The sequence below is a fragment of the Jaculus jaculus genome, chromosome X (assembly GCF_020740685.1).
Source record: "Jaculus jaculus isolate mJacJac1 chromosome X, mJacJac1.mat.Y.cur, whole genome shotgun sequence".
Lineage (NCBI taxonomy): Eukaryota > Metazoa > Chordata > Mammalia > Rodentia > Dipodidae > Jaculus > Jaculus jaculus.
The window spans coordinates 28,542,168-28,565,087 of NC_059125.1; the positions used below are offsets into that span (position 1 = coordinate 28,542,168).

The 22,920-nt window shown below is 41.9% G+C and overlaps 1 protein-coding gene across 1 annotated transcript in view; it reads right to left on the reverse strand.

Moving 5' to 3' along the window:
* Zfx (zinc finger protein X-linked) overlaps positions 1 to 22,920 on the reverse strand; it is a 185,597-nt gene that overhangs the window by 126,847 nt on the left and 35,830 nt on the right. Inside the window, exon 2 of the mRNA XM_045140130.1 lies at positions 17,858 to 17,940. The gene's annotated coding sequence lies outside the window, so the exon portion shown is untranslated. The remainder of the gene's footprint in view (positions 1 to 17,857; positions 17,941 to 22,920) is intronic.

The following is a 22,920-nucleotide window of genomic DNA, read 5'->3' on the forward strand; positions in this document are numbered from 1 at the left end:
TCTTGGTTGGGTGATTTCTACCAGCAATGCGAACCGGACTGTAACACCATGCAAACAATAGGATCGGAGTTCAGATCCCATGTGTTTGTTCCACTATGCCGGGCATGGTGGAATGTACCTGAAATCTCAGCATTGGGGAGGTGAAGATGGGAGGATCCCTGGGGCTTGCTGACTAGCTGGTCAAAACTAATTGGTGAGCTCTAGGTTCAATTAGAGAACTTACCTCAAAAAGCAAGGTGTAAGATGACTGGGCTTCTGCGTGAGAATAAAAATACTTAGTAGCAGAGGCCAGTAAGTTGAAAAGGAGACATAAAGGGTGGAGAAAGGAAGGGAGGAGGATACTTAATAGGTTGATATTGTATATATGTAATTACAATGATTGTAATGGGGAGGTAATATGATGGAAAATGGAATTTCAAACGGGAAAGTGTGGGGGTGGGGAGGGAGGGAATTACCATGGGATATATTTTATAATCATGAAAAATGTTAATAAAAATTTAAAAAAAAAAAAGCAAGGTGTAGAGTGACCAAGGAAAAAGCCCAGTGTCAACCCTCTGACCTCTACATACACATGTACCCCCCACACACACAGGCATGCACACCACACATGCAAAACAAATGAACAAATAAATACTTTTTAAAATAAAGCAAAACAAGCCTCAATAATTTCAGGCATGGTAGTGTATGCCTATAATCCTTGCAGTTGGGAGGCTGAGGCAGGAAGATCACATGTTCAAGGACAGCCTAGGCTATGTGGTGGATTCCAGCCAGACTGGACTACATGAAACTCTGTGGTGGTGCATGCCTTTAATTCTGGCACTTGAGAGGCAGAGGTAAGAAGATCACTGCAAGTTTGAGACCAGCCTGAGACAACATAGTGAATTCTAGGCTAGAGCAAGAACCTACTGCAAAAAAAAAAAAAAAAATCAATGATTAATAGCATATGGAACAAAAGAGTCACTAGTTGGGTTCAATGGCAGAAATAGATATGTATTAGTTAAGGTTCTCCAGAGACATAGAACCAATAGGAAATAGACAAATATAGGCAAGTCCAAATTCTGTAGGTCAGAGCAGCAGGCTGGAGACCCAGGGAACAATTCACACTGCAGCCTTGAGTCCAAAGGTTTGCTAGAGACGGAATTCTTTCTTCCTCAGGAGAGGTTAATCTTTACTCCCAAGGCCCTGGACTGATTGGATAAGGTCCACACACATTACAGAGAATAATCTGCTTTACTCAAAGTACTGGTTTAAACATTAATTCCATCTAAAAAATACCCTCACAGCAACATCTACACTAGTGATTGAACAAACAAGAGGTGCCATAATCTAGCCAAGTTCTATCTAAAATTAATCATCACAGATGGCAGAGGAAAAAGGCAGTGAGTCTGACACTAGATCAATACAAATTATCTGGCCTGAAGAGTAGAAAGGAAAAAAAATTGAAAAAACTTAACAGAGCATCAGTGCTGTGAAATATACCAACAAGTCCAACATTTATGACAATAGAGCCCCAGGAGAGTAGATAGACATTAGAGAAGAAAAAAAATTTTTTTGAAGAAATCATAGCTGAAAGCTTACAATTTAAATATATATGTTTTTCGAGGTAAGTCCAGGCTGACCTAGAATTCACTATGTAGTCTCAGGGTGGCCTCAAACCCACAGAGATCCTACCTCTGCCTCCCGTGAGCTGGGATTAAAGATGTATGCCACCACGCCTGGCTAGAAATATTTTTATTTTTATTTATTTATTTGAGAGAGAAAGGGGCAGAGAGAGAGAGAGAGAGAGAAGTAGGGGAGGGGGAGAATGGGTGTACCAGTGTCTCCAGCTGCTGCAAACAAACTCCACACATATGTGCCACCTTGTGCATTTGGTTTATATGGGTACTAGGGAATCGAATCTGGGTCCTTTTACAGGCAAGTGTCTTAATTGTTAAACCATCTCCCTAGCCCAAAAACTTACAAAGTTGGACAAAGGTGGAGTTTTATGCTCAAAGTCAGCAAAACCAAAATAAGACAGTTGGACTGGAGGGATGGTTTAGTGATTAATGTGTTTGCCTGCAAAGCCAAAGGACTCAGGTTCGATTCTCCAGGAGCCATGTGGGCCAGATGCATAAGGGGGTGCAAGCGTCTGGTGTTTGTTTGCAGTGGCTGTAAACCCTGGAACACCCATTCTCTCTCTCTCTCTTTCTCTCTCCCCCTCTTTCTCTGTCAAATAAATAAATAAATAAAAATAAAATATTTAAAGATGAACACTCCTTTAAGCAAAACAGGTAAACAATAAAAATTCTATCCTTGCCAATGACTCTCCAAGGACATGAATGATCAAATCAATAACTCCAGCAATAAAATTCATATACTGCCGGGCGTGGTGGCGCACGCCTTTAATCCCAGCACTCAGGAGGCAGAAGTAGGTGGATCGCCGTGAGTTAGAGGCCACCCTGAGACTACATAGTTAATTCCAGGTCAGCCTGGACCAGCGTGAGACCCTACCTTGAAAAGCCAAAAAAATAAAATAAAATAAAATAAAATAAAATAAAATAAAATAAAATAAAATAAAATAAAATAAAATAAAATAAAATAAAATAAAATTTGTATACTAAAAAATAAGACAAAGTCATCAAAGAAGAAATTCTTTTCACAATATAAGGTCTTGGCTATTTCTGTGCTTCAGTGATCCTCTTGCCTCAGCCTCCCAAGAAGCTGGGACTGTAGGCACATTCTGAAATTCCAGGCATGAAAATCTTTTGTTTTTCCTTCTAAATTACTCATAAAGTATTTATAAAAAAGGATCAGTGCCGGGCGTGGTGGCGCACGCCTTTAATCCCAGCACTCGGGAGGCAGAGGTAGGAGGATTGCCATGAGTTCAAGGCCACCCTGAGATGACAGAGTTAATTCCAGGTCAGCCTGGATCAGAGTGAGACCCTACCTCGAAAAACCAAAAAAAAAAAAAAAAGGATCAGAAGCAGTGGCCAGTAAGGTAGAAGGGAGCTATAAGGTAGGGAGAAGAGGGGAGGACTTAAGGGGGATGGTATTGTATATATGTAAGTAGAAAGTAGAAAAATAGATTACTGGGGATGGAAAGGCCTAAGTGAGGTCAGGAAGCCATAGATTGTTACTAGAAAGTTTGCAGTGTCAGGGATGAGTTATCTTCCAGTGACTTGTTGGCCAAGGAGGTCCCTGGTGCCCCAAAATCATTACAGACCATTGCCAAGGCTCTTGGTTTCCCACCAGAAATAGATGGAAAAAGCTATGCTGCATAGAGATCCATGGGAGAGAGAGAAGTCATCAGTGGAGATAAACAACAGTAGACACTGCAAGCCTTAAGTTTGGCCAGCCAGGCGAAATGAGCCAATGGGCCTAATAGGGGCATGTCTGTTATGGGGCAAACCAACTGCTCTCTAATTGGACCAGAGGCCAGCTCCATGGGAGGGAACACATGTCTGATACTGAAAACCTATTATGGGTCAGTCATGAGCCTTAAGGGTGTACTGCTTGCTGGTGTCTGGCTAAATGTATATACCATGCTCACTAAACAGCCTGGTAAGCACTTTTCTTTTTTTGTTTTATTTTTCGAGGTATAGTCTCACACTAGCCCAGGCTGACCTGGAATTCACTATGGAGTCTCAGGGTGGCTTTGACTCACAGCGATCCTCCTACCTCTGCTTCCCGAGTGCTGGGATTAAAGGCATGCACCACTATGCCCCGCTTGTAGGCACTATCCTTAATTACCACACCAATATATTAATGGTACTCTCACTTTTGGCTAGAAAAGCTTCCCTTTTCAGTTGGTGGTGACCTTGGGATGACTCAGAAGGCACCATAGTGCTGAGAAGAAGTGGCAGAGGAGTGTTTAGCACTAAAACATCTCTATCACACCTTTCAAGGCTCAGGGTCCATTTGGGAAGAGGTGACAGGAAGATTCTAAGAGCCAAAGGAAGGAAAGGACGCCTTACAATGCATTCTTCCAAATACAAAATGGCCTGGATACCCATGAACTTGCAGTGCCTGACACTACCTACACAAGACCATTATAATAGGAGGAAAAGAGGATGACATCAAAATAAGAGAGACTGAGAGGGGAAGAGGGGATGATGGAGAATGGACTTTTGAAGGGGAAGGTGGGAGAGGGAAGGTAATTATCATGGTTTATTATCTGTAAGTATGGATGTTGTCAAAAGAAAAATAATTGTTTAAGTCTTTAAGCTGTACACCTTCCTCAGGAAAATAATTTTGAAATAAGCCATGAATGACAACTAGGTGATTTTTCAAGCAATATTTTTCACATGAATCATTAGGTGACTGAGCATTGTTTCATTCCTGAAACTCACCAAAGGCAAAATTCTACTACATAGATTATAAATCCCAAATCATGGTAAACAAATAATCTCCACTTGAACAGAGGGGGAAAAGACAGTATAGAAGCCTAGAAACAATGAGCAGTTGTAGGGAGCACCCCTGGAGCCAGGTTTCCGCCTCTACAATTTTCCACTTTAGGAACCAGGGCTCCTCAGAGAATTAGCTGATTCCTGAGCTGGAACGTGAAAGCACAAGATGAGCCAGGAACATCTTAGACCAGAAAGGAAAAAAGGAAAAAGAAAAAGAGAGTCTCTCCAAGCTTACTGGGGGTGCATGGAAAGGTCCCTGGGACCAATTTAAAGATTCCAGGTGGCTAACGTTTCGAAAATGTGAAGATCAAAAGAATAACAACTGCTGTGGCTTGAAATACAATGGATAAGTTCATGAATTTATGAGGCTTTACAAATGATCAACTAGTGGTGATGCCTGCACAAATTTGTAAGAGGACAAGAAACTAGTGAGTTGTATGTATACACTGAAATGGTTTGCATTTTTGTTGATTGATTTTTTTTTTGGGGGGGGTGTCAGTGATGGGGCTCTAACCCAGAGCCTTACACATTCTAGGCACGCTGTCTACCACTGTCTTGTCCCTTGGTTTTTCAGGATGACAGAGTCCCACTAAGTCTAAGCTAGCCTTAAGCTCAAAATCCACCTGCCTTTACCTCCTAAAGGCTGGGATTACAGGCATGTACCACCATGCCCACTGCCTTCAAATAGTGATTTTGATGGTATATAAATTATATCTCAATTTTTTTTCAAATGATCACCTTTGGAGAATGCTAGAAAATCCACCCATTACTTTGAAAACTAGAGAAGGGGAAAATTAAGCATTTATCCTGCAAGAAGTATTCTTCAGGGCTGGAGAGATAGGTCAGTGGGTAAAGAATTTTCCCTGGAAGCATGATGATGTAAGTCCAAACCCCCAGAACCCATGTGTCTCAGTAAGAGGTGCACAGCATAGCTGCTTATGATCCATCCCCAAGATTGTCTTCTGGACACCACACACATGCACACACTTGTACTTGTGTCTACATACATATGAAAATGCATACACACATGCACGCATACCACATACACAAACACTTGCAGTGGCTAGAGGCCCTGGTGCACCTATTCTCTGTGTCTCTCATCCTTCTCTCTATCTCTTTCTCTCTGCTTGCAAGTAAGCAAACAAAAAGAAAAGATTTTTTTTTTTTTTGGTTTTTCGAGGTAGGGTCTCACTCTAGCTCAGACTGACCTGGAATTCACTATGTAGTCTCAGGGTGGTCTTGAACTCAAGGCGATCCTCCTACCTCTGCCTCCCAAGTGCTGGGATTAAAGACGTACACCACCATGCCTGGCCCAAATAATATTTTAAAAAATAAACATTGGGGCTAGGGAAATAGCTCAGTAACTGAAAGCATTTGCCCCAAAAGCCTGTTGACTGGAGTTTAAATTCCCAGTACCCATGTAAAGCCAGACACAAAGAGGTGGATGGGTCTGTAATCTGTGTGCCTTTGGCAATAGGAGATACAGCCAGAGGAATACTGAAACTTGTGGGGGAGGCTAGACTGGCCTTCCCAATGGCAAACAGCAAAAAAAAAAAAAACCCGGGCGTGGTGGTGCACGCCTCTAATCCCAGCACTCGGGAGGCAGAGGTAGGAGGATAACCATGAGTTTAAGGCCACCTTGAGACTACACAGTGAATTCCAGGTCAGCCTGAGCTACAGTGAGACCCTACCTAAAAAATAAATAAATAAATAAAAATATCGGAGAGAACAAACAACCCTGAGGTTGGATCTACACACATACACACAAACAATACAATACAATAAAAATTTTAAATAAATAGGGCTGGAGAGATGGTGTAATGGTTAAGGCATTTGCCTACAAAGCCAAAGGGCCCCGGTTCAATTCCCCAGGACCCACATAAATCAGATGCACAAGGTGGCACATGTGTCTGGAGTTTGTTTGCAGTGGCTGGAGGCCCTGGTGTGCCCATTCTCTCAGTCTCTCTCAATAAATAAATAAATAAAATATATTTAAAAAAAATTAAATAAATAGGCCAGGTATAGTGGTGCATGCCTTTAGTCTTAGTACCCAGAACACTGCAGAAAACTGTATAGAATATTAAAATGCTACTATTAGCTTAGAGTTTTAGATATGAAATCAAAAGCACAAGCAATGAAAGAAAACATAGATAAAGTGGTTCTCATCAAGAAAACTTTGGTGTTTCTAAAAACTATGAAACATACAAAAATTCAAAGACTACAGAACATACAAAATTTCTTAGAGACTAAACAGTATACTATTGAATGACAAATGGGTCATTGAAGAAATCAAAAAGGAAATCAGTTAAGTTCATAGAATCAAATGATGATGAGAATACAACATACCAAAACTTTGCAAGACAATGAAGGCAGTCTTAAGAGGGAAATTTATAGCTCTAAGTGCCTATATTAAGAAATTAAGCCAGGCATGGTGGTGCACACCTTTAATCCCAGCACTCAGGAGGCAGAGGTAGGAGGATCACCATCAATATGGGGCTATCCTAAGGCTACATAGTGAATTCCAGGTCAGCCTGAGCTAGAGTGAAACCCTACCTCGAAAAAACAAAAAAGAAATTAGAGAGTTCACAAGTAAACAACTTAATGCTTCACCTTAATGTCTTGGAAAAAGAACAAAGCAAACCAAAAATCAGTAGATGGAAAGAAATAATAGACTAGAGCAGAAATTAATGAAATAGAAATCCCCAAAAATCCAAAGAATCAATGAAACAAAGAGTTGGTTCTTTGAAAAGAGAAACAAGATTGACAAACCCTTAGCAAATCTGACCAGAAGACAGAGAGGAGAGATAGAACTTACTAAAATTAGAAATGAAAAAACACCATTACAACAGATACCAAAGAAATTCAGAAAACCATAAGGGCATACTTAAGAATATACATGCCTCTAAGTTTGAAAATCTGAAAGGAATGATTTCCTTGATTCATATAACCTACAAAATTAAATCAAGATGAGCTAAATCATAACAAGTACAGAGTTCCAAGCAGTTACAAAAATTCTCCCAACCAAAAGAAGTCCAGGCCCAGACAGATTCACTGGTGAATTTTTCCTGACCTTCATGGAAGAACTAACAATAATGCTTCTCAAAATTCTCCTTAAAAATAGGAAAGGAAGGAATTCTACCAAATTCATTCTCTGAAGCCAGCATCACCCTGATACCAAAACTAGACAAAGACAGAACAAAAAAAGAAAACTACAGACCAACCACCCGCATGAACATAGATGCAATAATTCTGAACAAAATATTGGCAAACAGGGCTGGAGAGATAGCTTAGTGGTTAAGGCCTTTGCCTGCAAAGCCAAAGGACTTCAGGTCTATTCCCCAGGACCCACATAAGCCAGATGTACAAGGTGGTGCATGCATCTAGAGTTGTTTTTCTTTTTCTTTTTCTTTTTGCAGTGGCTAGAGACCCTAGTGCACCCATTCTCTTCCCCTCTTCCCCTCTCTCTCTCTCTCTCTCTCTCTCTCTCTCTTCCTCTCTATTTATCCCTTTTCCCCTCTCTCACTCTCTTAAATAAATAAATAAATAAAATTTAAAAATATATTGGCAAAAGGAATACAAGAATATATCAGAAAGATTATTCACCCTGACCAAGTAGGTTATCCCAGAGATGCAGGGATGGTTCAACATATGCAAAATGATAAATGTAATACACTATATAAATGGACTGAAGGACAAATCAGATGATCATTTGAATAGATGCAGAAAAGTCATTCCCCAAAATCCAACATCCCTTCATGGTAAAAGTCCTACAGAAACTAAGAATAGAAGGAACATATCTCAACATAATAAAAGCTATTTATGACAAACCTACAGCCAACATAATACTACATGGGGAAAAACTTGAAGCTTTCCCACTAAATTCAGGCACAAGACAAGGATGTCCACTGTCCCTACTTTTTTGTTGTTTGTTTGTTTTTTGAGGTAGGGTCTCACTCTAGTCCAGGCTGACCTGGAATTCACTATGTAGTCTCAGTGTGGCCTCGAACTCATGGCAATCCTCCTACCTCTGCCTCCTGAGTGCTGGGAATAAAGACGTGCACCACCACACCCAGCCCCACTTTTATTTAATATGTTACTAGAAGTCTTACTATAGCAATAAGGCAAGAGACACTCATAAAAGTGAAAAAAAAATAGAAAGGAACAGATCAAATTATCATTAGTTGCAGATGATATGATTCTATACATAGAGGACACTAAAGACTGTACCAGCAAACTGTTAGAGCTGATAAACACTTTTAGCAATGTAGCAGGATATAAAATAAACACACAGAAATCAGTAGCTTTCCTAGATATTAACAACAAACATGCAGAGGATAAATCAGGGAAAGACTATCATTCACAATTGCCTCAAAAATAATGTACCTTGGAATAAAACTAATCAACTAAGTGAAGGATCTCTACAATGAAAACTTTAAAACACTCAATCAAGAAATTGCAGAAGACACTAGGCAATGGAAAGACATCCCATGTTCTTGGGTTGGAAGAATCAATATCGTAAAAATGTCAATCTCAACAAAAGCAATCTATACATTTAATACAATTCCCATGAAAATTCCAATGGCATTCTTCATGGAAATAGAAAAAAAATGATAAAATTCATTTGGAAGCACAAAAAACCACAAATAGCCAAAACAATTTTGAGCAACGAAAATAAGGCTTGTGGAATCACCATACCCAATTTTTTTGTTTGTTTGTTTGTTTTTTGTTTGATTGCTTTTCGAGGGGTCTCACTGTAGGTCAGGCTGACCAGGAATTCACTATGTAGTCTCAGGGTGGCCTCAAACTCATAGTTATCCTCCTACCTCTGCTTCCGGAGTGCTGGGATTAAATGCATGCACCTACGCGCCCAGCTACCATACTCGATTTTAAGCTACATTACAAAGCCATAGTAACAAAAACACCATTGTGCTGGTACAAAGACAGACAGGTAGATCGTTGGAACAGAATAGAGGACCCAAATGTTAATCCAGGTAGCTACAGCCATCTGATTTTTGGGGAAAAAAATGCCAAAAATATTCATTGGAGAAAAGACAGCCTCTTTAATAGTTGTGCTGGGAAAACTGGATATCAATATGTAGAAGGATGAAAATAGATCCTTATCTTTCTCCATGCACAAGAATCAAGTCCAAATGGGTCAGGGACATTAAAATCAGACCAGAAACTCTAAAACTGATAGAGGAAAAAGTAGGGGAAACCCTTCAACATATTGGTATTGGCAAAGACTTTCTGAATATAACCCCAATTGCTCAGGAAATAAAACCACAGATAAATCACTGGAACCTCATGAAATTACAAAGCTATTGTACAGCAAAGGACACTGTGAATAGAGCAAAGAGGCAACCTACAGAATGAGAGAAAATCTTTGCCAGCTATAATCTAATAGAGAATTAATATCTAGGATATACAAAGAACTAAAAAAAAATAATGAGAAATCAAACAACCCAATTAAAAATGGGCTATGGAACTAGAGAGTTCTCAAAAAAAGAAATATAGATGGCATACAAATATCTAAAAAATGTTCTATATCCCTAGTAATCAGGGAAATGCAGATTAAACTATGTTGAGATTCACTCCTGTCAGATTGGCTACCATGATGAAAATAAATGACCATAAATGCTGGTGAGGCGGCAGGAAAAGAGGAACCCTTCTACACTGCTGGTGGGCATGCAATCTGGTCCAACCATCATGGAAATCAGTGTGGAGGTTCCTGAGACAGCAAGAAATAGATCTACCATTTGACCCAGCTATAGCACTCCTAGGCATATCTCCTAAGGACTTGTCTCACTACCTTAGAGATACTTGCTCAACATATTTAATGCTGTTCTGTTCACAGTAGCTAGGAAATGGAACCAGCCTAGATGTCCCTTAACTGATAAGTGAATAATGAAGATGTGGCACATTTACACAACAGAGTTCTACTCAGTGGTAAAGAAAAATGAAGTTATGAAATTCTCAGGAAAATGGATGGATGTGGAAAGTATTATACTTAGAGAGGTAACCCCCACTCAGAAAGCCAAATGTCACATGTTTGCTCTCATATGTGGAACCTAGCTACAGATGATTGGACTTTTGTATGAGTGGGAAGAAAATTCAGTAGCAGAGGCCAGTAAGCTAGAAAGGAGATACAAAGTGAGTTGAAAGGGAGGGGACTTAATAGATTAATGGGGGTGAGAAGGCCTAAGTGAGGTCAGGGGAAGAGATTGAGTAAAGGAAAAGTGGAGAGAGGGCTAAGAGGACATAAATAAGTCATATGGAAACCTACTTTTTCTGGACAATGGAATACACAGAAGCCATAGATTGTTACTAGAAAATTTTCAGTGCCAGGGATGGGATACCTTCTAGTGAGTTGTTGGTCAGGGAAGCTCCTGATGCCCCCAAAACATTATAGGCCATTGCCAAGGCCCTTGGTTTCCCACCAGGAATAGATGGTAAGACCCTATTGCTGAAGACTCCACATACTTGGGCTGCAAGGCCACTGAGAAATCCTGCTGGAACTGAGCTGATAACCTCCTCTATGTAGACCAGCTGACAGAAAGAGGGAAGAAGCCATTCAGCATGCAGTTCAATGGGAGAGAGAGAAATCACCAGTGAAGATACTCAGCAGTGGACACTGCAAGCCTTAAATTCTGTCAGCCAGGCCAAATGAGTCAGTGGGTGTAATACTGGCATGTCGGTTATGGGGGAAACCAACTGCCATCTAATTTGACTAGATGGCCACTCCTTGGGAGGAAATACATCCCTGATACTGAAAACCTACAACAGGGGTAGTCATGAGCCCTAGGTGCGTAACAGCTGCTGGTGTCTGGCTGAATGTACATAGTATGCCACCAAACTGCCCAGTAAACACTTCTATTAATGTTCATACCCATATATTAATGCTACTCTCACTTTTGAAGTATATTTTTTTATTTTTTTATTTTTATTTTTTGTTTTTCAAGGTAGGATCTCACTCTAGCTCAGACTGACCTGGAGTTCATTATGTAGTCTCAGGGTGGCCTCAAAGTCAGTGATCCTCCTACTTCTGCCTCCCAAGTGTTGGGATTAAAGGAGTGTGCCACAACATCCGGCTACTTTATTTATTTTTTTATTTATTTGAAAGAGAGAGAGAAAGAGGCAGACAGAGGGAGAGAGAATGGGTGTGTCAGGGCCTCCAATCATTGTAAACAAACCCCAGAAGCATGTGCCCACTTGTGCATATGGCTTACATGGGGTCCTGGGGAATCAAACTGAGGTCCTTTGGCTTTGTAGGCAAACGCCTTAACCACTAAGCCATCTCTCCAGCCCCTACTCATTTTTTTTAATTTTTATTTATTTTTTTTGAGAGCGACAGACACAGAGAGAAAGACAGATAGAGGGAGAGAGAGAATGGGCACGCCAGGGCTTCCAGCCTCTGCAAACGAACTCCAGACGCGTGCGCCCCCTTGTGCATCTGGCTAACGTGGGACCTGGGGAACTGAGCCTCGAACCGGGGTCCTTAGGCTTCACAGGCAAGCACTTAACCGCTAAGCGGTTTTTGGTTAGAGAAGTTTCTCTTTTCAGATGGCAGTGACCTTGGGATGACTCAGAATGTACCATGGTGCTGAGAAGTGACAGAGGAATGCTCAGCATTGAAATATCGCGATCACACCTTCCAAGGCTCAGGGTCCATTGCAGAAGAGGTGGCTGAAAGAATATAAGAGCCAAAGGAAGGGTAGGACTCCTGACAATGTGCTCCTCCAGACACAAAATGTCCTGGATACCCATGACCTCACATTGCCTGACACTACCTACACAAGACCATCATAATAGGAGGAAAAGATGATAACATCAAAATAAAACAGAGACTGATTGAGAGGGGGATGATGGAGAGTGGAGTTTCAAAGGGGAAAGTTTGGGGAGGGAAGGAATTACTATGGGATATTGTTTACATTTATGGAAGTTGTCAATAACAAAAAAAAAAAAAAAGAGAGCCGAGTATGGTGACACACACCTTTAACCCCAGTATTTGAGAGGCAGAAGTAGGAAGATTGACTGGGCTACAGCAAGACCCTTCCTTGCAAAAACAAAAGAGACAGAGATGCGTGCGCACGCGCGCACACACACACACACACACACACACAGATGAAGATGGACAGAAAAGACACACAGAGGAAGACCATATCATAAATCTGATAAGGGTCTCATACCTAGAATGAACAACTCTGAGCAACTCAATAATAATAATAATAATAAAAGCCACAGGGCTGGAGAAATGACTTAGCAGTTAAGTGCTTGCCTGTGAAGCCTAAGGACCCTGGTTCGAGACTTGATTCCCCAGGACCCACGTAAGCCTGATGCACAAGGGGGTGCATCCATCTGGAGTTTGGAGTTTGTTTGCAGTAGCTGGAGGCCCTGGCGCACCCATTCTCTCTCTCCCCCCCTCTCTGCCTCTTTCTCTCTCTGTTGCTCTCAAATAAATAAATAAAACTTTAAAAAAACACAATTTTTTTTTTAAGTGACAAAGGATCTGAATAGGCAGGACTTGCATTTCTCTAAGGAATGGACAAACAGCCAAACAACACATGAGAAGATGCTCCACAGTGTTAACCATCTGGGGACTGGGAATCAAAATGACAATGAGATACCATTTTGCACTCAGTAGGGTGGATAGAATTAAAAACCATAACAACCACCAGTAACTCATTTATTGTGGATGACACTGCAAAATGTCACAGCCATTTTGGAAGACAATTTGGCAGTTTCTTATAACACATTCTAACTCTATTATCCACCTATCATATTTCTTCATACTTTACCCAGGTAAATTGAAAACTAGGTTTTCAATCATATATTCGCCTGCACATGAATATTTACAGCAGCTTTATTCACAATTGCCAAAATGAGCTGGGCGTCCTGGTGTATGCCTGTGACCCAAGGACTTCAGAGGTAAAAGCAGGAGGATCAGGAGTTCAAGGCCATCCCTGGCTACATAGCCAGTAGGAGGCCAACTAGGAATACATTAAGAACCTGTTTTTAAAACAAAAGAAAAGAGCATTCTGGGAAAAAAAAAAACTATTAAGAAAGTAAAAAACAAAAAAATCATGAGTTGCCACAGCCTTGAAGAGAGGGAAGAATGAGTAATATAGCCCACGGAACTTTTCTAATACATGTGTATGATGTGTGTGTGTGTGTACTTGCATGCACACGTGTGTGAGTGTATTTGGGGGAGGAGTTGTACAAGCACATGTGTGTGACAGAGGCCAGAAAACAACCTCGGGTGTCTTCCTCAGGAACACCATCCACCTCCCTTGAGATCAGGTCTCTCATTGGCCTACTGCTCATCAATTAGGCTAGGCTGGGTAGCCAAAGAGTCCATGGGGTCCTCCTCCCCAGGGCTGGGATTACAAGTGTGTGCCACTAAATGGATGGATCTGGAAAGGACTATACTAAGTGAGGTAACCCAAGCCCAGAAAGCCAAGTGCCACATGTTCTCTCTCATATGTGGATCCTAGCTACAAATGACTGGACTTTTGTGTGAGTAGGAAGAAAACTCAGTAGCATAGGCCAGTAAGCTAGAAAGGAGATATGAAAGGAATAGAAAGGGAGGGGGGACTTAATAGGATGGAGATATATACATACATATATATATATATATATATATATATATATATATATATATATATACACACACATACACACACACACACACATATACACACACACACATATACATACACACACACATATATATATGTAGAAGAACAGATTAATGGGGGTGAATTAGTGGATATGAAAGGTCAGGGGAAGAGACTGAGTAAGGAAAGGTGGAAGGAGGGCTAATCAAAATCTAAGAGGAAAAAAAAATCTAAGAGGATATAAATAAGTCATATGGAAACATTTTTTGGACAATGGAACACACAGAAGCCACAGACTGTTACTAGAAAATTTCCAGTGCCAAGGATGGTATACCTTCCAGTGAGTTGTTGCCTAGGGAGGTCCCTGATGCCCCCAAGGCATTATAGGCCATTGCCGAGGCCCTTGGTTTCCTACCAGGAATAGATGGTAAGACCCTATTGCTAAAGACTCCACATACTTGGGATGCAAGGTCACTGAGAAATCCTGCTGGAGCTGAACTGAAAACCTCCTCCATGTAGACCAGTGGACAGAAAGCTGGAAAAAGCCACGCTGCATGCAGTTCAATGGGGGAAAGAGAAATCACCAGTAAAGATACTCAACAGTGGACACTGCAAGCCTTATGTTTGGCCAGCCAGGCCAAATGAGCCAACAGGTGTAATAGTGGCACATCTGTCATGGTGGAAACCAACTGCCCTCTAGTTGGACTGGAGGCCCACTCCATGGGAGGGTGTACATCCCTGATACCGAAAACTTAAAACAGGGGTAGTCATGAGCCCTAGGGGTGTAACGTCTGCGGCTGTCTAGCTAAATGTATGTTCTATACTCACCAAACTGCCCAGGAAGTACTTCTCTTAATGTTCATACCCATATATTAATGTTGCTCTCACTTTTGTTTAGAGAACCTTCTCTTTTCAGATGGCAGTGACCTTGTGATGGATGACTCAGAAGGCATGGTGCTAAGAAGTGACTGAGGAGTGCAAAGCATTGAAATATCTCAATCACACCTTCCATGGCTCAGGGTTCATTGTGGAAGAGGTGGTGGAAAGAATGCAAGAGCCAAAGGAAGGGTAGGACGCCTTACAACATGATCTTCCAGACATAAAATGGCCTGGATATCCATGACCTCACAGTGCCTGACACTACCTACACAAGACCATCACAACAGGAGGAAAAGATCATGAAATCAAAATAAGAGAGAGACTGATTGAGAGGGGGAGGGGACATAATGGAGAGTGGAGTTTCAAAGGGGAAAGTGGGGGGACAGAGGGAATTACCATGGGATATTGTTTATAATTATGGAAGTTGTAAATAAAAGAAAAATAAGTAAATAAATAAAAAATATTTTAAAAATGAAAAAAACAAGTGTGTGCCACCACGCCTGGCATTTGTATGTGGGTCTGAGGATCAAACTCAGCACTCTTCTGGTTGAGCTATTTCCTCAGCACTAGCCTTAGAAGATTTTTTTAAGTATTTTATTTTTATTTATTTATTTGACAGAGGAAGGGGGAGAGAGAGAGAGAGAGAGAGAGAGAGAGAGAATGGGTGCGCCAGGGCCTCCAGCCATTGCAAACAAACTCCAGACACGTGTGCCCCCTTGTGCATCTTGCTAACATGAGTCCTGGAGAATTGAACCTGGGTTCTTTGCCTTTGCGGGCAAATGCCTTAACCACTAACTCATCCCAACAGCTAAGAAAATATTTTTTAGGAGAGTCTATTTTACATGATAAGATATTTGGTTTATTAATACTATTTTGTGTGTTTGGGCACATGCATATATGGGCACATGCTTGCCACAGTGGTGTACATGTGGAAGTTAGAGGACAAGCTCAGGTATTGATCCTCTCTTTCTTTCTACCTTTTTTTTGTGTTTTGGATTTTTGTTTTGAGGTAGGGACTCACTGTAGCCCAGGCTGGCCTGGAACTCACTCTGCAGCCCAATTTGGCCTCACAGTCACAGCGATTCTTCTACCTCAGTCTCCTGAATGCTCGGACTAAAGGTGTAGCTTACCATGCCTGACTTTTTTAGGGGGGAGGAGGGAGGGTCTCATTGTAGGCCAACCTGGAACTCACACTGTACTCATAGCAATCTTCCTACCTCAACCTCTCAAGTGCTGTGTTTATAGATATGAGCCACCACACCAGCTCTCCTCCTACCTTTTTTTTTGTTATAAGGTAGAGTCTTGCTCTAGCCCTGACTGACCTGAAACTCACTCTATAGTCCCCAACTGGCCTCTAACTCACAGTGGTCTTCCTACCTCTGCCTCCTAAGTGCAGGGATTAAAGACATACACCACCATATATTTTTTAAAAAATTTTATTCATTTGAGAGAGAGAGAAAATGAGCACACCATGGCCTCTTGCCCCTGCAAATGAACTTCAGACACATGTGCTACTTTGTGTATCTGCCTTTATGTTGGTGCTGGGGAATTAAACCCAGGTCAGTAGGGTGTAGAAGCAAGCACCTTTATTGCACTGAGACATATCCCAAGCCTCCTATAAAACTTTACTTTTTTAAAAAATTACTTATTTATTTCAGAGAGAGAGAGGAAGGCAAAGAGAGAGAATGGGTGGCTAGGGCCTCTAGCTGTTGCAAATGAACTCCAGATGAATGAACTGCCTTGTGCATCTGGCTTTAGGTGGGTACTAGGGAACTGAGCCTGAGTCCTTTGACTTTGTAGGCAAGTGCCTTACCCACTAAGCCATCTCCCCAAGCCCTAAAAACTTATTGACAAATTTCATGCATGTATATAATATATTTTGATTATACTTCCCTCCCATTGCCTTCTTTTTTCACTCCACCCCATCACCTTTCCAGGGAATCCCTTCTTCTTTCCTCTTGTACTTTGAGGTCTTTTTTCCCTCCTCCATCATCTATGACAAACTGCTTGACACAGCAGGTGCAAGTCTTGTGCAGGTAACCACCGCCACTGTGAGGTTATGAATGCAACAATAATGGCATGCCTGGAAGACAGCATTCCAAAGGACCATCCTCTGGCTCTTACATTCTCTCCACCCCTCCTCTTCAATGTTCCCTGAGCCTCGGAGGGGGCGGTGTGGAATACTCAGTAGTCACTTACTCTCAGCACTTTGACAATTTTGAGTCTCCCAAGTAGTAATAGCCATTTGCAGAAACTTCTCTCTAGGGCTGGAGAGATGGTTTAGTGGTTAAGGCATTTGTCTGCAAAGCCTAACAACCGAAGTTCTATCCCCCAGTACTCATGTAAAGCCAGATGTACAAAGTGGCACATGCGTCTAGAGTCCATTTGGAGGGGCTGGAGGTCCTGCTGTGTCCCTGTGTCCATTCTCTCTTCTATCTCTCTCTGCTTGCAAATAAATAAAAATATTTAAAAAAAAAATCTGGGCTTGGTGGTACATGCCTTTAATCCTAACACTCGGGAGGCTGTGGTAGGAGGATTGCTATGAGCTCGAGGCCACCCTGAGACTACACAGGGAATTCCAGGTCAGCCTGAGATAGAGTGAGACCCTACCTCGAAGAACAAACAAACAAACAAAAAGCTGGGCTGGAGAGATGGCTTAGTGGTTAAGGCATTTGCTTGCCAAGCCAAAATACCTAGGTAAGCCAGATGCGTAAGGCGGCACATGTATCTGGAATTCGTTTATTTACAGTGTCTGAAGGACCTGGCATGCCCTTTCTATCTGGGCCCCCCCCCCTCTCTAAATAAAATAAATAAAGAAGCTTCTCTGACCAAAAGTGAGAACAGCACTAAAAATAAAGGTATTTAGAGAATGCAAAAAAAAAAAATATTTAGAGGAAAATTTGATGGGTACAATATAACCATTTAGCCAAACAACAGTAGTGGTTTCCCCTTCCCTCCTGTGACCTTCACAGCTCTTACCTAGGTTTTCTGAAGGAGAGAATTCCTTCTTGTGGAGGGCCTCTGTTGTATCAAAAGTTCCTCCTATTTGCAACAATTCCTTCCTGGAGGGAGGAAGGAGGCTCATGAGACTCAGGAAGTAAATAAGTCCAGGAAAGCTGAAATTTACAAGATCCATGAGACCCTTCTCTCCAAGGTTATAGAGGTAAACAACTGTTGGGGAGCTCTCCAAAGGAGCTTCCTTCAAGTCCTCCAGTGACCTCCAGAGAGGCAGCTTCCTGTAAGAATTCCCCCCACAAAAATAAAAGAAAGAAAAAGAAAAGAAAACTAAAGAGAAAAATAGAAAATTAAGACTTTGCAGCTGCTAAGGAAGTTATGAATCCACAATTATTTGTGGATGTTTAGACCTCTAAATGAGGGCTGGGGAAAAGGCTCAGTTGTCAAACGCACTTGCTTGCAAAGCCAGCAGGACTGGTTCAATTCCCCAGCCACCCATGTAAAGCCAGGAGGGCATTTCTTTGCAGCAGCAAGAAGCCCTGGTGCACCTGCCTCCTGCATCACACATGCAAAGAAAACCCTCCAGATGAGAGGCAAAAGAGGAAATTTAGGGCTGGAGAGATAGCTTAGAAGTTAAGGCGCTTGTCTGCAAAGCCTAAGGACTCATGTGTGACTCTCCAGGTCCAAACACACAGTGACACAAGTACAAAAGGTCCCACATGCACGCAAGGGAGCACACGCATCTGGAATTCGACTGCAGTGGCTGGAGACCCTGGTGCGCCAGTTCTCTGCTTCCCTCCCTCTCTTTCTCTCTCTCTCCCTCTCTCTCTCTCTCTTGCTCTCTTGCATAAGAAAGGCCAGTCTGTTGGGCTTGCCTCAAAAAAAAAAATTAAAGAAGAAATTTATAATGGAATGATCATAATAGAAAAACATCTGAACTCCATAATCAATTTTAGTTAATTTTATTAACCCATTAAAAGTGAGATTAGTGGCTGGGAATATGACTCAGTAGGTAAGAGCCTCTTGCCACTGCAAAGGAACTTCAGACACATGTGCCACTTTGTGTATCTGCCTTTATGTGGCTGCTGGGGAATCAAATCCAGGCCAGTAGAGTTTACAGGCAAGCACCTTTAACCCACTGACACACGTCCTACTGGCCTGGGTTCAATTCCCCCATTATCCATGTAAAGCCAGATGCACAAAATGGTGCATACACCTGGCATTCGTTTGCAAGAGGCCTCGGCATGCTCTCTCTACCTCTCCTGAAAATAAATATATGAACATAAATAAGTTAATTTGATTTTTGGATCCCTCATTGCTAGTGTATAGAATTAGAACTGTTTTGTTTGTTTGTTGTTTGTTTGTTTTTTGTCTCACTATAGCCCAGGCTGACCTGGAACTCACTCTGTAGATCCAAGTTGGCCTCGAACTCATAGCCATCCTCCTATCTCAGCCTCCTGAGTGTTGGGATTAAAGGCATGTGCCACCATGCTGGCTGTAACTGATGTTTTTGTTTGTTTGTTTGGTTTGGTTTAGTTTTGATTTTTTGAGGTAGGGTTTCACTCTAGTCCAGGTTGACCTGGAATTCACTAGGTAGTCTCAGGGTGGCCTGAAACTCATGGTGATCCACCTACATCTGCCTCCTGAGAGCTGGGATTAAAGGCGTGTGCCACCATGCCCGGCTCTACAACTGATGTTTTTTATAAAAATATTTTATGGCTGGGAGGCAGAGGTCAGAGAATGGCCATGAGTTCGAGGCCACCCTGAGACTACCTAGTGAATTCCAGGTCAGCCTGAGGAGACCCTAAGTCAAAAAACAAAAAACAAAACAAAACAAAATATGTATTTATTTGAGAGAAAGAAAGAATGAGTGCATTAGGACCTCTAGTCACTGCAAAAGAACTCCAAGCGCATGTGCCATCTTATGCACCTGGCTTTATATGGGTACTGGGGAATCAAACCCAGGTTGTCAGGCTTTGTAAACAAGCACTTTTAACTGCTAAGCCATCTCTCCAGCCCTACAACTGATTTTTTTTTTTTTTTGGTTTTTCAAGGTAGGGTCTCACTCTAGCCCAAACTAACCTGGAATACATTATGTACTCTCAGAGTTGCCTCGAACTCACAGTGATCCTCCTACCTCTGCCTCCCGAGTGCTGGGATTAAAGGCGTGCACCAGCATGCCTGGCCCTTCAACTGATTTTTTCTGTTTGTTTGTTTCTTTCAAGGTAGGGTCTCACTCTAGCCCAGGCTGACCTGAAATTCACTATGTAGTCTCAGGGTGGCCTCGAACTCACAATGATCCACCTATCTCTGCCTCCTGAGTGCTGGGATTAAAGGCGTGCAACACCACACCCAGCTCTCAACTGATTTTTTTTAATGTTGATTTTTTTTATCCTGCCACATTGATAAACGTGTTGATTAGTTTGAATGTGCTTCACTCAACTGCATGTTTCCTTGAGACACAATTTTCTTATTAAACCTGCAACTGCTGTTTTCAGTCAGACTGGGTGCACGAGCAATTCTCTCTCTATTCTGAGCTTTCCATAGAACTTGGCCTACAGACATGCATGGCTATACCCAGATGTTTTTAAACAGAATTGAATTCAGAGTAAATCTGGCCCTCTCAGTCCTTCATGCTTTAGAGGCTTTTATGTTTTGTTTTGTTTGTTGACACAGGGTCATGCTTATAGCCCTGGCTGACCTGGAATTCACTAAGTAGTCTCTCAAATTCACGGTGATCTTCCTACCTCTGCCTTCCAAGTGTTGGGATTAAAGGTATGTACCACCATGCCTGGCTATTTATTTTTATTTTATTTTTTATTTTATTTTATATTTTATTTATTATTTTATTTTATTTTAGAGAGAGAGAGACAGAGAGAGAAAATTGGCATGGCAGGGTCTCAGTCACTGCATAAAACTACAGATACTTGTGGGCCTGGTGGGCATATGTAACCTTATGATAGCCTTACATTTGTGTGTCTGTCTTATGTGGTGTCTGGAGAGTTGAACATGGATCCTTAGGCTTTGCAGGCAAGCAAATTAACTGCTAAGCCATCTCTCTGGCCCAATTTGGCTATTTTAAAAAATTATTTATTTATTTGCAATCAGAGAGAAAGCGAGAGAATGAGCACACCAGGACCTCTAGCCACTGCAAACAAACTCCAGATGCATGTGCCATTTTGTACATCTGGTTTTACTTGGGTACTGAGGAATCAAACCTGGATCTTTAGGCTTTGCAAGCAAGCGCCTTCACTGCTGAGCCATCTATCCAGCCCCAGCTTATGTCAGGGCTACTTATTGAGACCCTGTCTCAAAAAAAAAAAAGCTAGAAAGATGGCTTAGCAGTTAAAAGGTATTTGTTTGCAAAGCCTGCCAACCTGGTTTCAATTCCTAAGCTACTCATGTGAGCCAGATGCATAAAGTAACACAAACATCTGGTGTTCATTTGCAGTGGCAAGAGGCCCTGGCACCACCCCCTACATGTACACATAAATAAATAAATAAATAAATACATTAAAATAAAACAAAAAAGCTGGGCACGGTAGCACATGCTTTTAATCTCAGCATTTGAGAGGCAGAGGTAGGAGGATCACCATGAGTTTGAGGTCACTCTGAGACTACAGAGTGAATTCCAGGTCAGCCTGAGCTAGAACGAGACCCTACCTCAAATAACAAACAACAAAAAAAAGATGGTGTGCAAAAAAGATCGTGTGCGCACGTGCGTGTGTGTGTGTTTGAAAGGCATTAAGTCAATGGAATGGAATTTACAGAATTAACAGCACAGAAATGAGTGCTTATATTTTAGGTTCAATTAATTCTGAGAAGGATTCCAAGATCATTCAATGAGGAAAGAACAGTCTCTTCAACAAATGGTGCTGATACAACTAGACACACAATATGTAAATGTATGAAGTTGGATCTCTTTCTTACATAACACACAAAAATTAACTCAAAGTGCTTCAAAAGCAGGGAAGGTGCTTTATAGATGGCTCAGCAGTTAACAGCACTTCCTGTGTAAACATGAGGGCCTGAGGAGGACTGAGACACTGCTTGAGTTCAATTTTCAGATGAGTGTGGCCTTACAGGTCTGTAACCCCAGTTCTGTAGAGAAGCAGAGACTGGAGAATCACTGAACATCTGGGGGGAAAAAAAAAAAAACAAAACACCAGCAACCTCTGGGATCGGTGAGAGACTCCAGCTCAAATAAAAACTGGCACAAGAACAATGGAAAAGAATGCTGTGAGGCTGAGGCTGGAGAGATGGCTCAATGGTTAAGGTGCTTGCCTAACAAAGCCTAATGACCCAGGTTCAATTCCCAAGTGCCCATGTAAAGCCAGATGCACAAAGTGGCACATGCATCTGGAGTTCATTTGCAGTAGCAGGAGGACTGGCACACTGCACCTGTGTCTGTTCTGTCTCTCAAATAAACAGATTTTTTAAAAATTTATTTACTTTATTTGAGAGAGGGGAGAGGGTAGAAGCAGACAGAGTGAGAGACTGGGCATGCTGGGGCCTTTAGCCACTACAGATGAACTCCAGACACATGTACCACTTTGTGCATCTGACTTACAGGGATACTGGGGAATTGAACCTGGGTCCTTTGGCTGGGTAGGTAAGTGCTAACTGCTCAGCTATCTCTCCAGTCCTAAAAAAAAATTAATGAGAGAGTGAGGAAGAGAGAGTGAGAACTGGCACGCCAGGGCCTTAGCCACTGAAAACGAACTCCAGACACATGCACCACTTTTGGTGCATGTGCCAACTGTGCGCATGCACCACACTGTGCATGTGGCTTACATGAGTTCTGGGGAGTTGAACCTGGGGTCCTTAGGCTTCACAGGCAAGTGCCTTAGCTGCTAAGCTATCTCTCAGCCCTAAATATATATATTTGTTTTATGTTAGGCATGGGGGCTGAAGAGATGACTCAGCAGTTAAAGGTGCTTGCTGGCAAAGCATAACAACTGATGTTTGAGTCTCCAGTGCTCACGTAATCTTGATACGCAAAGTGGAACATGCATCTGGAGTTCCTTTACAGTAGCAGGAGGTCCTAGTGCACCCATTTTCTTGGTCTCTCTTCTCTCTCTCTGTAC